Genomic DNA, 12,698 nt, shown 5'->3' on the forward strand with positions numbered 1-12,698 from the left:
TTAGGACATGTTGACTAGATGAATAACAGTTACCAGGGTAATGACATATACCAATCAGCCTAACTCCAGGGTCAACAAACTGTAGTCTGCAGGTCAAATCTGGCCCACCAGCTGATTTTGTAAATAAAGTTTTATTGGAACACTATGTCTGTTCATATATTGTCCGTGGCTACTTTCTCTCTACAATGGCAGAGAGTGGTTGCAACAAAGATATTCTTAGATATGTCCATTCCCAAACCAATCAGCCTGGCCAGCAGGATCAAACTCTCTGATTGGACAAGCATGGGTCGCGTGATCACCCTGAACCACAAGAACTGAACAAGATTGGTCTGAAAGTGGGAGAGAGCTGCTCACCAATGGAAGAGGTGCAGACCTGCCATTTGTACCCAATACATTTGTACCCAAGTACATTTACCCAAGTACATTCAAAGAACAGGAATATATAGGGCTGGGTGTGTACTTGAAATATCAAGGGGACCACCCTGTAAAGTATCTGATTGTTTAACCACTATACTATACATCTGTGACTAATACAGAATAATATTAAATGTAAATTGCAATTAAAAAAAAACATAGGAAATCACAAAGGGGTCTAAGTAGGTCACTAAGAGTGATGTTCTAGAACCCCAAACCTTGTAAAAAAAAAAACACTTTGATACCTTGGGCACCCTCTCCTTAGCTTTTCTCCACCCAGACTTGAAGAACTATAGCCATTACCAAATTCTAAAATGAAGACCAGGTGAGCTGCTTGTTTGTTGGTTTTGATTCAGTAAAGAAAAATGTGAGCTCCAGGATCTCTTGGGAGGCTGCCAGATAAAGAACCATGTGGTTAAAATTCACTCTTGGACCCCTCACTCACAACAAATGCAATCATGCTTTATACATCTGGCATCAAGAAACAGTAATCTTTCAGCAAGTCTGAAATCTCACTTGGTGCATTTTTCTCATCCTTGTCACTAGAAATTAAAATTTAACCTGAATATATTCTTGAGTTAGTAAGAAGCTCAACAACATTTCTGCCCTGACGAACCCCTGCACTTTAGCCCCAGCTATGTCTGGAAATGCACAGTGACTCCTTTTTGGGAAAATACTGCATTTGTCCCTTCCATAGTAAGGGTTGTTGCTCACCATAAGTAGTGAGGTTTTTCCAAAACAAGAGAGAAATACGTCCCCTTTACTCCATAATCCAAGAAGAAAATAAAACATGGATTCTCACAAATAGAAGGTTGAATTGTGCTTGTTATTCTCAGCTTTGAGACTGCATTGATTACTTCTAGACAAAAAAAAAAGGTTCCATTTCTAACATAGACTCACTTCACATCAGATTTATGTGCTTGAGTTTAAAGGAAGCCAAGTAAAGTTATCTGTTCTTGTTGTACCTGATTAACCTCAATACACAATCCTACAAATCAATAGTTAATTAAAAATGTGGCACTGCCTATGTAGTTAAGTGACCTCATCCCTCTGCAAACACTGCCCACCTTGTATATTATTAAGCTAAAAGCCATGCAGGCCACTCTCTAGGGCAATGTAGAATTATACAAATAAGAAAATAAACATATTTCCAAAATACATCTGCACAGAAATCTCAAATGTAATATTTTGGTTGTACTTAGAACTCAAGGCATCTCTAAGAAGCTACCTTGTTTGGTCAGGAGAGGTTCCCAACTCTTGGAATCATTCCCTTCTATGGTCGTAGCCCATATTCTTGGCATAGTCAAGATTTGTGAAGATGATCCCATGATAACTGGAAGTGCCAGATTTCCATTTTCAAATTGTCTCCAGGCTGAGAGCCTAAGAACTCACCCTCAACTCTGATCTCATGTTCACCTATGCTTCAAAACTATAAATAACCAAGGACAATAAGGCATAACTGATTTATTTGTCATTTCCTGGTTACTAATAACTTTCTGTGGGTTTCTTTGTTTTAACTTCACACTCACTTCTACAATAACAAAGCCATATACCTTATTCATAAATGCCTTGGTTGCCTCCTTTATTCCAAAGAGCAGTTGAAGTAGCTAAGAAATAGTTCATTGTAAATACCTTTAGAATCGCCCACTGTGATTGACCTACTTCACAATGATTTTTCCTGGTGGCCCTGTCCATGCCATCACTCCTCCAACCCAGGTTCTTCTGGTAACAGCTGCACTCAACCCAACCCTGGACTCAAGTTGAGCCAACCATAGTATCCCAAATCCCTAGTCCACATGTGGAAAAGTGGCCCAGGAGGGCCCATCATAGCTCTTTCCTGGGAATTTTCACGTTGGAGCCAGGAGAGGGAAGTCAATTTTCTTCCTGACAACAAAGTCACAAGGAATGCCCAAGGCACTCCTGCCAAGATCCCTACCATATATAAAAATTTCATCTAAAGTAGGAGCCAAAAAAGAAGATATACAGATGACAGGGAGGGATAACATGAGCAAGAGAGAGCTGCTCCCTGGTCTGGTTATATCAGCCAATACATTCCCTTTTCTGTTTCAATAAGTTAGATGCAGAACTCTGGAAGAATACCCCATGAAGAAGAAAGACACCCATCCCTCTGGCCTTTACTGAAGTCAGTGTTCACATATGTTAACTGATCCTCAACACCCAACTTAGTGACAGAAACCAAAAAATCAAGAATCTCATTATTCAAGAGCAAAGGCCATTGATTCCTGACCCTCCATCCTCCTCAACTGCAGGAGCTGGGGAAGACTCCACTCTTTAAACCAACCTCTACCCAAAAAAAAACAGGTAATCAGGCATACCACTCCTCTTGAATTACCTAGGATTGGTTGTCTGGGAACATGGGCTTGGCACTTGGTGCCTGCCATTAGCCAGTAGTCTACCTAAAGAAAAGAGCAACCTGGGAGGCAGGAAAGCAAGGTGGGTATCCAAATAGTCTAGGTAGAGAGAAAGGACCCAAGGATCCCAGGAGAGAGGAATTTCAAAGAAGAATGGGGAGACTCTGAGGGCACTGCCTATGGAGATGTGATAGTATCTGCAGCCATTTGAGAGGGAGCCTGCAGCCTTAGGCAGAGGCATTGAAGATGTCAACCAGTTTGGGCAAGCAAGTTCAGGTGTACCAGCCAAGGTCCCTGGAAGCCACCTTTCTGCTGTAGAATTATTTGTAGTGGTCCTACACCAAGCTTGAGAAATCCACCAGCATGCCCAGCAAGCCACAGACTCTGAGTCTTTGTTAACAATAGCTAACAAATTCTGAGCACTTTCTAGGTACCAGGAAGTACAATGAGAACTTACCAGGCTCATTCATTCTTGGAATTATCAATTCATTCATTATCAATTCATTCTTGGAATAACCCTTTGAGGTATGGATTCCATTTTATCTCCATATTACAGATGAGGATATTAAGATTCACAGAAAGTCACCTTCTCTAAGTTAGTGTCACAGCCAGAATTCTAGATGAGTTCTTTCTGACCCTGAAGCCACTATGCCAAGACCCTCCCAGCTCCCCCCAAGAGACTAGACTCTATTGCCCATATCTTCAGGCATGGGATAGCACCATTTTCCCAATTCTAAAACCACCAAAATTGGATTAAGGATCAGCACTGGTTCAGAATTGCAGCTGGTAGTCCCACTCCCATGGCTTGACCACCTTGGATAGCATCACCAGCCCACAGCCTACCTATATTTTCCATTTTCCTCTGTACATGGTAATTGAGAATGCTGGGATTCACCACCTCCACATTAAAGCTGAGTCAGTTCCCTCAAACTCATTTTGCTCAGTATCCCTGCCCCTCCTTGTCAGCCCAAACCAGGGAAGCCCAGAATGCTGCATGGTCAAATCCCCTCACATATTGACAAAGGGTCACAATTTTCTGTCTCAAGTTCAGAGCCAACATCTGCACTGGGCACAAATGAGAGGATGCTTTGGCTTATTTCCAATAAAATGAAAGTACAGAGCAGAGGAGAAATGAGGAAGACCAGCCTTGAGGCTGCACCACATCCCATAAATGACAACTGCTGTACACTTGTGTCAGAAAGCCAAGGCTATAAAAGCCACAAGTGAATTAGGAATGAGTCTAAAGTGGTGATGTCATGTGAGAACATCTTTAGGCAGCATCACTGCCTTGCAATGAAGCTGACACTCACCTCCTGGTCAAAGTTCTCACATCCTAGTGGTGCTTCCCTTCAGGAGAATAAGGTGGAGAAAAGCAGAATGAATTCTGGAGTCACCACTTCTCTCAAAGAAGCCAGGGTGGACAGGGAGCACAGCGACCTTCTCCGTGAAAAGCATTCCAAGAAAGATGGGATAATAGACATTTGTTGATCTGTGGCTGACACCTCCATTAGCATCCAGATCTGTCTTTGGAGGGTCAACAAAAGTTTGCTGTCAACAATCTAATGCCAACAGGAGTCCCCGATATATTTTATTCAGGTAAACAGTTTGCAAAACAGGGAAATGTACCCTTGGGTACAATTTATAGAGAAAGTGCCACCTTCACCCCAACCCCTGTCCCTGAAAAATCTAAATTTGCACAGTTTGATTTGTCCAAATAGCACTGTCCTGAATGGTCAGAATTGTGCTTCTTGATTTGTCACTATGGAGCCACTCTGATTGGTCAGTAAAGATGCAAATGAGGATATAACTGCGAATCTCCAATTGGACAGGGCAGGTTTCAGCCCATTGGTTGAAATACCATCCCAGGAACTCCTTTATAAGGTTCAGCTAAGCTGGCAGGAACACAGCACAAGAAGCGAAGGTTTAGTCTTCTGCTTTTCCCTGGCATGCATTGTGTATGGCAGGCTGCTGCAAACAATGGCTGCTGAAATTTGATTATGTATTAAGGCCCTGTTAACCAAAGAGTCCTTGTTGGTAGGTATATTTCTTCTCAGGTCAACAGACAGAAGTTGTGTACAGCTTTGACATGGGGCATATCCTAAAGTCCATTTCCCACTGTCAACCCCTTTCCCAAACACCCAGTATGTTTGCTACCAGGGCTCTGACTCTTGCAAAAGATTTGCAAAGACTGAGGTCAGTTCTATCCCAATGAATAGCTCAAGCTGGCTGGCTCCACACACACCCACACACAAACACACATTCCTGCCAATTCCCCAAGTTTTGTCCCACAGCTACCTGTGTATTCTGAGAGTTCTCTGAAAAACTTTTCAATGCACTCCCTGCTTGCTTCATAAATGAGGTTAGTTGCTGTTGCTTGCAGCCAAGAATCGTGACTGATGCACACTTTACTGTGTTCATTGTGTTTTGTTTTTAGAGCCAGCAGCCCCGAGGATATTTCAAACCATGGGCATTGGTGCAATTCTGTATAAAGGAACCAGAAACCATGCAGATGTTTGCCAGGAAGAAGAGCTCACAGATGTTTGAGGAAAGGTGCACAGTAGTGGTATATAGAGTGAGGCCCAAATTGGATGTCCAAGTCCTCTCTTTCATTCCTCAAAGCCTCCACACATGCTTCTCCCTCAGCTTTCCATCTGTCTAACACCTACTCCTCATCCAAGTCTTAGCCTAAGTGTCACTTAGAACTGGCCATCGTATGTTGACTTATTGTTTATTTGTTTAAGGTCCATGCTCCCTACTAGACTTAAGTTTCAGGATGCAGGGACAAGAGCTATTTTTCTCACCCTGCTCTCTCCAGTGTCCATCATAGCCTGGCATTATAATAGGCATCATATTCATGGGATAGAATCACCCATCCAAATTACTACTACTACTACTACTACTATTTTAGACCTTCACAACACCCATGAGGTAGATATTATCATCCCTACTTTATACATGAAGAATCTGAGAAACAAAGAGATTAAAGAATTTGCCATAAGTCACCTACATGGTACAGGGTGGAAAGGGGGTTTGAGCCCAGGTATTCTGACTCCAGAAGCCTCTTAATTATAGGGGCTTTATGCAAAGTAGATGTTCTGATTGTTTCTGTACAACAAACCACCCCAAAATTGAGTGGCTTAAAAACCACATGTGTTCTACCAACAAAGCTGTGACTTGGGCATGGCTCCACAGGAAAGGCCCATTTCTGCCCTTCACAGTATTGGCCATCATGTCTTTGTTACCAGACAGGAATGGGCCCAGAGCGGGTCTACCACAGGCCAGCCTGCAGTGTGGGTTCTTGACTTTATGTAGGAAAGATTCCACAAGTCCAGGTGATTTTGAGAGTACATTTATTAAGACTGGGGACAGTGAAACAAAGGAAGGACTTAGGGTAAAGGAAGCAACAAGAGCCCAAACTGGTGTAGCTCTGTGAGTTGGGTGTCATCTCACAAACCAAAAGGTTCCCAGTCAGGGCACATGCGTGGGTCTCAGGCCAGGTCCCCAAGTATGGGCATGCAAGAGACAGCTAATAGATGTTTCTCATGCACATTGATGTTTGTCTCCCTCTCTTTCTCGCTCCCTTCATCTCTCTCTAAAAATAAATAAATAAAATCTTAAAAGAGAAGAAGAAGAAGAAGGAGGAGGAGGAGGAGGAGGAGGAGAAACAGGAGAAAGCATAAGCAGTGCTCTGCTTTGACCACCTAGAAAAGTTATGGAAAAGAAGTGAAGGTCACAGAGACAGAAGTGAGCAAAGGCAGGGCTGCTTTTAGCTCACCAGGGAGTCAGAGAAAAGGGGATCCCTGAGACAGGATGAGGGATAAGCCCAGGTGAAGCTGCCCAGTTGCTCCCCTGGCTGCTAGTCTTCTTGGGGCCCTTGCAGTTTAGGAGGAAATAAAAGGCTCACGCCCGGGAAGGGGCATGGGCGTGCTCTAGAGCAAGCCTACATTGAGTCTTTGTCCTGAGGACTTTTTATCTTTTTTCTCTGGGTGAGAATCTTAGGGGAGGTTTTCAACAGAATATTCACTAGTGTTCAGGTCATTTGCTCATATTTTAATTGGATTGTTTGTCTTCCTGGTATGGAGTCACATGAGTTCTTTACATATTTTGGAGATTAAACCCCTGTCTGAGGTATCATTGGCAAGTGTTTCCTTTTGATTCCTTTTCATTTTGATGTTTTCTTTAGCCATGCAGAAGCTTTTGAATTTAATGTAGTCCCATTTGTTTATTCTTTCCTTTATTTCCCTTGTCCTAGAGAATATATCAGTGAAAATAGACCTGCATGTGATATCTGAAATTTTACTGCCTACCTTATTTTTCGGACTATAAGATGCACTTTTTTACTACATTTTTTGCTTCAATTTTTTTTCCTATTTTTCTCATCTAAAACCTAAGTGCATCTATTTTTCAGACCATAAGATGCACCTAGGTTTTAAAAGAGAAAAATAGGAAAAAAAATTTTGAGGTAAAAAATGTGATAAAAAAGTACATCCTATAGTCCAAAAAATACAGTATGTTTTCCTCAAGGACTTTTACAGTGTCACAGCTTATGATTAATTTTTTTATCCATTTTGAGTTTATTCTGGTGTATGGTGTAAGTTGATGGTTTAGTTTCACTTTTTTTCATGTACCTGTCCATGTACCTGTCTGGGTCTCCCAACACCATTTGTTGAAGAGGCTACTTTTACTCCATTTTATGCTCATGCCCCCTTTGTCAAATATTAATTGACCATAGAGACGTGGGTTTATTTCTGAGTTCTCTATTCTGTTCCATTGATCTATGTGTCTGTTCTTATGCCAGTACCAGGCTGTTTTGATTACAGTGACCTTGTAATACAGTTTGATGTCAAGTATTGTGATCCCTCCTACTTTGTTCTTCTTTCTCAAGATTGCTGAGGCTATTCAGGGTCATTTTTGTTCCATATAAATTTTTGAAATATTTGTTCTAAATCTGTTAAATATGTCATTGGTATTTTAATAGGACCTGAACAGACACTTCTCCAAGGAGGACATACAGAGGGCCCATAGGCATATGAAAGGATGCTCAACATCCCTAGTCATCAGAGATATACAAATTAAAACCACAATGAGATACCACCTCATACCAGTCAGAATGGCCATCATTAACTAATCAACAGACAAGTGCTGGCAAGAATGTAGAGAAAAGGGAACCCTAGTGCACTGTTGGTGGGAATGCAGACTGGTGCAGCCACTGTAGAAAACATTATGGAATTTCCTCAAAAAACTAAAAATGAAACTACCTTTTAATCCACTGATCCCACTGCAGGGATTTTACCCTAAGAATCCCAAAACACCAATTCAAAAGAACTTAGGCAGCACAATTAGGCTGCTGTGTTCAGAACAGCACAATTTACAATAGCCAAGTGCTAGAAACAGCCTAAGTGCCCACCAATAAATGAGTGGATCAAAAATCATGGTACTTTTACACAATGGAATACTATGCAGCAGAAAGAAATAAGGAATTCCTACCTTTTGTGACAGCATGATTAGAACTGAAGACTATTATGTTAAGTGAATAAAGCCACTCGGTGAAAGACAAATACCACATGATCTCATCTATAAGAGGAACATAACAAACTAAACAAACAAATGAGGAAAATAGAACCAGAGGCATGGAAACAAGGAACAGACTGTCAGTGACCAGAGTGGTGGGGGAAGGGGGATAATGGTGGAAAGCAGGGAAAGGGTCTAGTCAAGGAAGGGATACAAGTGACCCATGGACAGGGACAACAGGGTGGGGACTGACTGGAAGTGGGGGTTGGGGGGACAGGGGAGAGCACTGGAGGAAAATTGAGACAACTATAATAGAGCAACAATTTAAAAATTAAAATTAAAAAAGGATATCCACTCGCTTTCCAGTTGCATTTTTAATATGCTGATGTATAAAAATGAATGTATAGAGGGATATTCTTTGAGAATGGTCTTTGGTCTGTTATACTGTTTTACTTTTACCTTAAGTCTGTCTGGCTTTTAGTGGTTTTGTTTGTTTGTTTGTTTGTTTGTTTGTCTATTTTTTGTTCCCCTGACTTCATCTGTCCTTGGGTTAGCTGGCACAAATGGCATTGATTAGGTCTCTGTTCTCCATTTTCCTAGACCAGGGAGACTTAAGCCCTGTATTCTCTGGTTAGGGAGAAGAGGTATGAACCATTCACTCTCCAGTGTCCTCCGTTAGGGGAGATGAGGTCTTGTGATTCACCAGCTGGCTGTAAGTTTGCTCAAACTGTTTGGCCTTGTTTGATTTTCTTGTCTTAGTTTCCCCATTCCACTTGCCCAGGAATTTTCCAAGCTTCTTACTATCCTATCACATCTTGAGTGGGGGCTGAAGGGACCCCTCTCCAGATGGCTCATTCCACGGCTGGAGAGTTGGTGCCAGTGTAAGCTGAGAGCTGCCAGGGCTGTGGGCGGCAGGTCCTCTCCAGGTGGGCCTTGCTATGGGCTGCGTGGGCTTCCGCACAGCACAGTGGCTGCATTCAAAGTGTGAACTTGTAAAGAGAACCAGGAGGGAGCTGCACAGGCTTTTCTAACAGCCTCCAACGTCACACAGAGTGACTGCCACCACATTTTATTTGTGGAAACAGATTCAAAGGGAGGGGAACTATACTCCACCTCTCCATGGGGCTGTGACAAGCTTCTAGAAGAATCCACAGGATGGGAAATATTATTGTGGCCATCTTCTCAGAGAACACAGTCTGCCACAGCAAAGAGTATATTGCATGACTTCACCAAGCTGTCCTAATTTACAAACCTGACTTAAAAATAATCACCTCCAACAAGTCACCCCCAGGGACCCTCACTGAAAGTTTAGAAAAATGGCTAGACTCAAAGAAAGGAAACCAAGATAAGTAAAAGCCATTCATGGGGCAGGCAGAGGGGAGAGAATGGAGGCAAGCATGCAGGGAGAGTCTTTCCTCACAATATTTACATATTACACTTCATTTCCTTACAATGCCTGAAGCTCTGCTAATTAGAAACTCATTTGAGATAACTAGTAACCAATTGAAAAATCCAAACACCTTGGGGGGCCAGCCAGAGTCCTCCAAACAGTCCTGTAACTGATTTCATGGAGGATTTCCTCCTAGCCCCTGCAGAGAGGCAGTTTCTCCAGGAGAGAGGGCACTGGGGCACACTGTTGTTAAAAGCACTGCTGGATAGAGACCTGGGTAAAGAGCAGATGGGGTTCAGCAGAGGAGGTAGGGAAGTAAGCTTATTTATGCATCTGAATAAGATTCCTGGTTTGGACTCTGCAAATACAATCCCAATCAGGCTACAAGATGTTGTGGCAGCATCATTTACACTCAGTCAGTCCTGATGGGCCCAGTCACTTTTCAAAACACCCTTGCATAGCCGTGCAGAGCAGCCAGCTCCATTGGCAGCTGGCAGAGTCATAACTCATGTTGTCACCACTCCCTTCAAACCTCTTCTGTAAGCACTTTTAATCAATGCAACAGGAATAAACATTTGCTGCAATGTGCAGTGAGGAACACGGTTCCGCTTAGCTCAGAAAGCAAAACCTTCTGGCTGTTTGCACTTATGAGAGCCCACAGGAAAAACCCTCCATTCTGGCATGGCTGCCAGCCTTGGGCACATTTTCCCCAGTGGGGTGAGTTTCTCTGTCAGAGTTAATTTGCACTCTGAGTGCCATCCATCAACAACACAATTCTCAGCTGCCTTTTCAAAGCATCACTGCTCCCTAAGTGGTCACTAGCCCTGCCCTGCAAGCATCCTGGTGACGCTGAACTTAGATGAGAAAGCAGGAGGTTTCAAGGTGGATTTCAGTTCAGCATCTTAGACTCACTGTATAGGGTTGAAATCTTTTTTCCAAAGCTGTGGGATAATCCCTCGTTTGTAATCTGGTCTGGTCATTGGGAATTTGGAAACTGATTTCCAGTAGAATCAGCAAAAGCACTGCAGTGGATTTGGGTCTGGCAATCGGTTAATATTAACATTAACAAGGGTGGAAGGCAGTACTGAGAATTAGCTCATTTCATCCTCCTGGGAGACCTATGAGTTGGGCACCATTGCAATTCCCACTTTACAGAAGCAAAACAGATCTCAGACATTAAGTAACTAATCCAAGGTCACATAGCTAGTATACTCACTCGCTTGAGTCCCACTAGAGCTAGGACTCAAAAATCATTATTTCTTCCCCCAAAACCTGTGCTTGAAATCATTATGTTAATAGGATGCAAAAAGAAGTCACCCACTTCGGGTGTGGGAGGGGGATACAGGTTGGTGGCCTTAATGGGGAAATAAAGCAGGGGAGAGAGTAAAAACAGGTGTGAGAGAGAAGAGGTGTCGTGAAAAGCACGTGTCCATGAGAAGCACATGGCTCTTCCTCCCAAGACAGACAGTATGGGCAGAAACCCAAGGATTCAGAGCAAGATGCGACTTGAGAGAGTATCAGTGTGAAAGTGGAGGGGAATCACGGGGATGCCTGAGGCAGCTATGAGACAGAGGGATGGGGGGGGGGGGACGGGTAGAGAGAGAGATTTGGGAGGAGGTATGAAGTGCTCAGACCATTTGCTTCAGAATCTCTAGGCTTCTTAGAAATTCAGGTTCCTGTATATTGGTGAACCTTAAAAAAACATTTTGCTAAGTGAAAGAAATCAGGCTCAAAAGACCACATATTATGTGATTCTATTTATATAAAATATCCAAAACAGGCAAAGCCATAGGGACAGAAAGCAGACTAGTGTTGCCAGGAGCTGGGGAGGGAGTGAAGGGTGACTGTGAATGGGTATGGAGTTTCTTTTTGAAGTGATGAAAAAGCTCTGGAAAAAAAAATAAATAAAAGCTGCAGTGATGGTTACCCAACATAGTGAATGTATTAAATTGTACACTTTCAAGTGGTTAAAATGATAAATTTTTTGTTATATGTATTTACCACAATAAAAACGTGGATTCCAGTTTAACCATTCATTTAACAGATACTTATTGGATGCTCACTGTGTGCCAAAGCACTGTCTTGGGTACTGGAGATACAGCAGCGAACAAAACTGACAAAAATTCTGCTCTCATAGAACTGACAGTCTAGTGGGAGGAACTGAAAATAAATAAGATAAATACTTTAAATGTGTATGCATTACAGATGAAAATGAAGGAGAAAAAAGCAAGGAGAAGGATATGAAGTAAGGGAGGAAGGTGGGTATCACCATTTTAGACAGGGAGTCTAAGAAAGGCTCCCTGAGTAGTGAGAGAGCTGAAGAGAGAGACAGAGTGAGCGATATGGATGTCTGAGGGAACAGTGTTCCAGGTAGAGGGGACAGCAAGTACCAAGGCAATGAGGCAGGGGCACACTTGGTATGATCATGGAACAAAGAAGAGACCATTGCAGCTGGAGCAGAGGGAGTGATAAGAAAAGTGATAGCACATGAGAACAGAGAGGAGGCAATTAGGGGTCAGGTCATAGGAGACCTTGTGAGAGAGGGGGCACTGGAGGGTCCCGAACAGAGAACTGATGTGACCTGAATTCTGTTTAAAAGGATCACTCCAGCTGCTCTAGGAGGATAGACTTTTGGAGGACAAGGGCAGAAGCAGGAGGATACCAGCAAGGAGATACTGCAGTGATTCAGGTGGGAACTGACAGAGCTTCAGTCCAGACTGCTGCTGAAGAGGGCCAGGATCCTGGATATATTTTGAGGAGGGCGCAACTAACTCATTGACTCTTTAAAAATGGCTCACAAGAGTCAACATTTGTAACAGGCTTCCCAGGGGGTCCTAATTCATCCTGAAACTGGAGAACTTCAGGTGTATGTTAACCTTTTGTTTCATATTTTGGGAAGAGCCTACTGGATTTTCTCCAAGCCAACTCAGAATGAATACTAGGAAGGTCATTCTCCAGCATCAGAACTTGAGCACACAGCCCTGAAGCAAACCACACGGTATGTGGGAAAC

The sequence above is a fragment of the Phyllostomus discolor genome, chromosome 3 (genome assembly GCF_004126475.2).
Source record: "Phyllostomus discolor isolate MPI-MPIP mPhyDis1 chromosome 3, mPhyDis1.pri.v3, whole genome shotgun sequence".
Taxonomy (NCBI): domain Eukaryota; kingdom Metazoa; phylum Chordata; class Mammalia; order Chiroptera; family Phyllostomidae; genus Phyllostomus; species Phyllostomus discolor.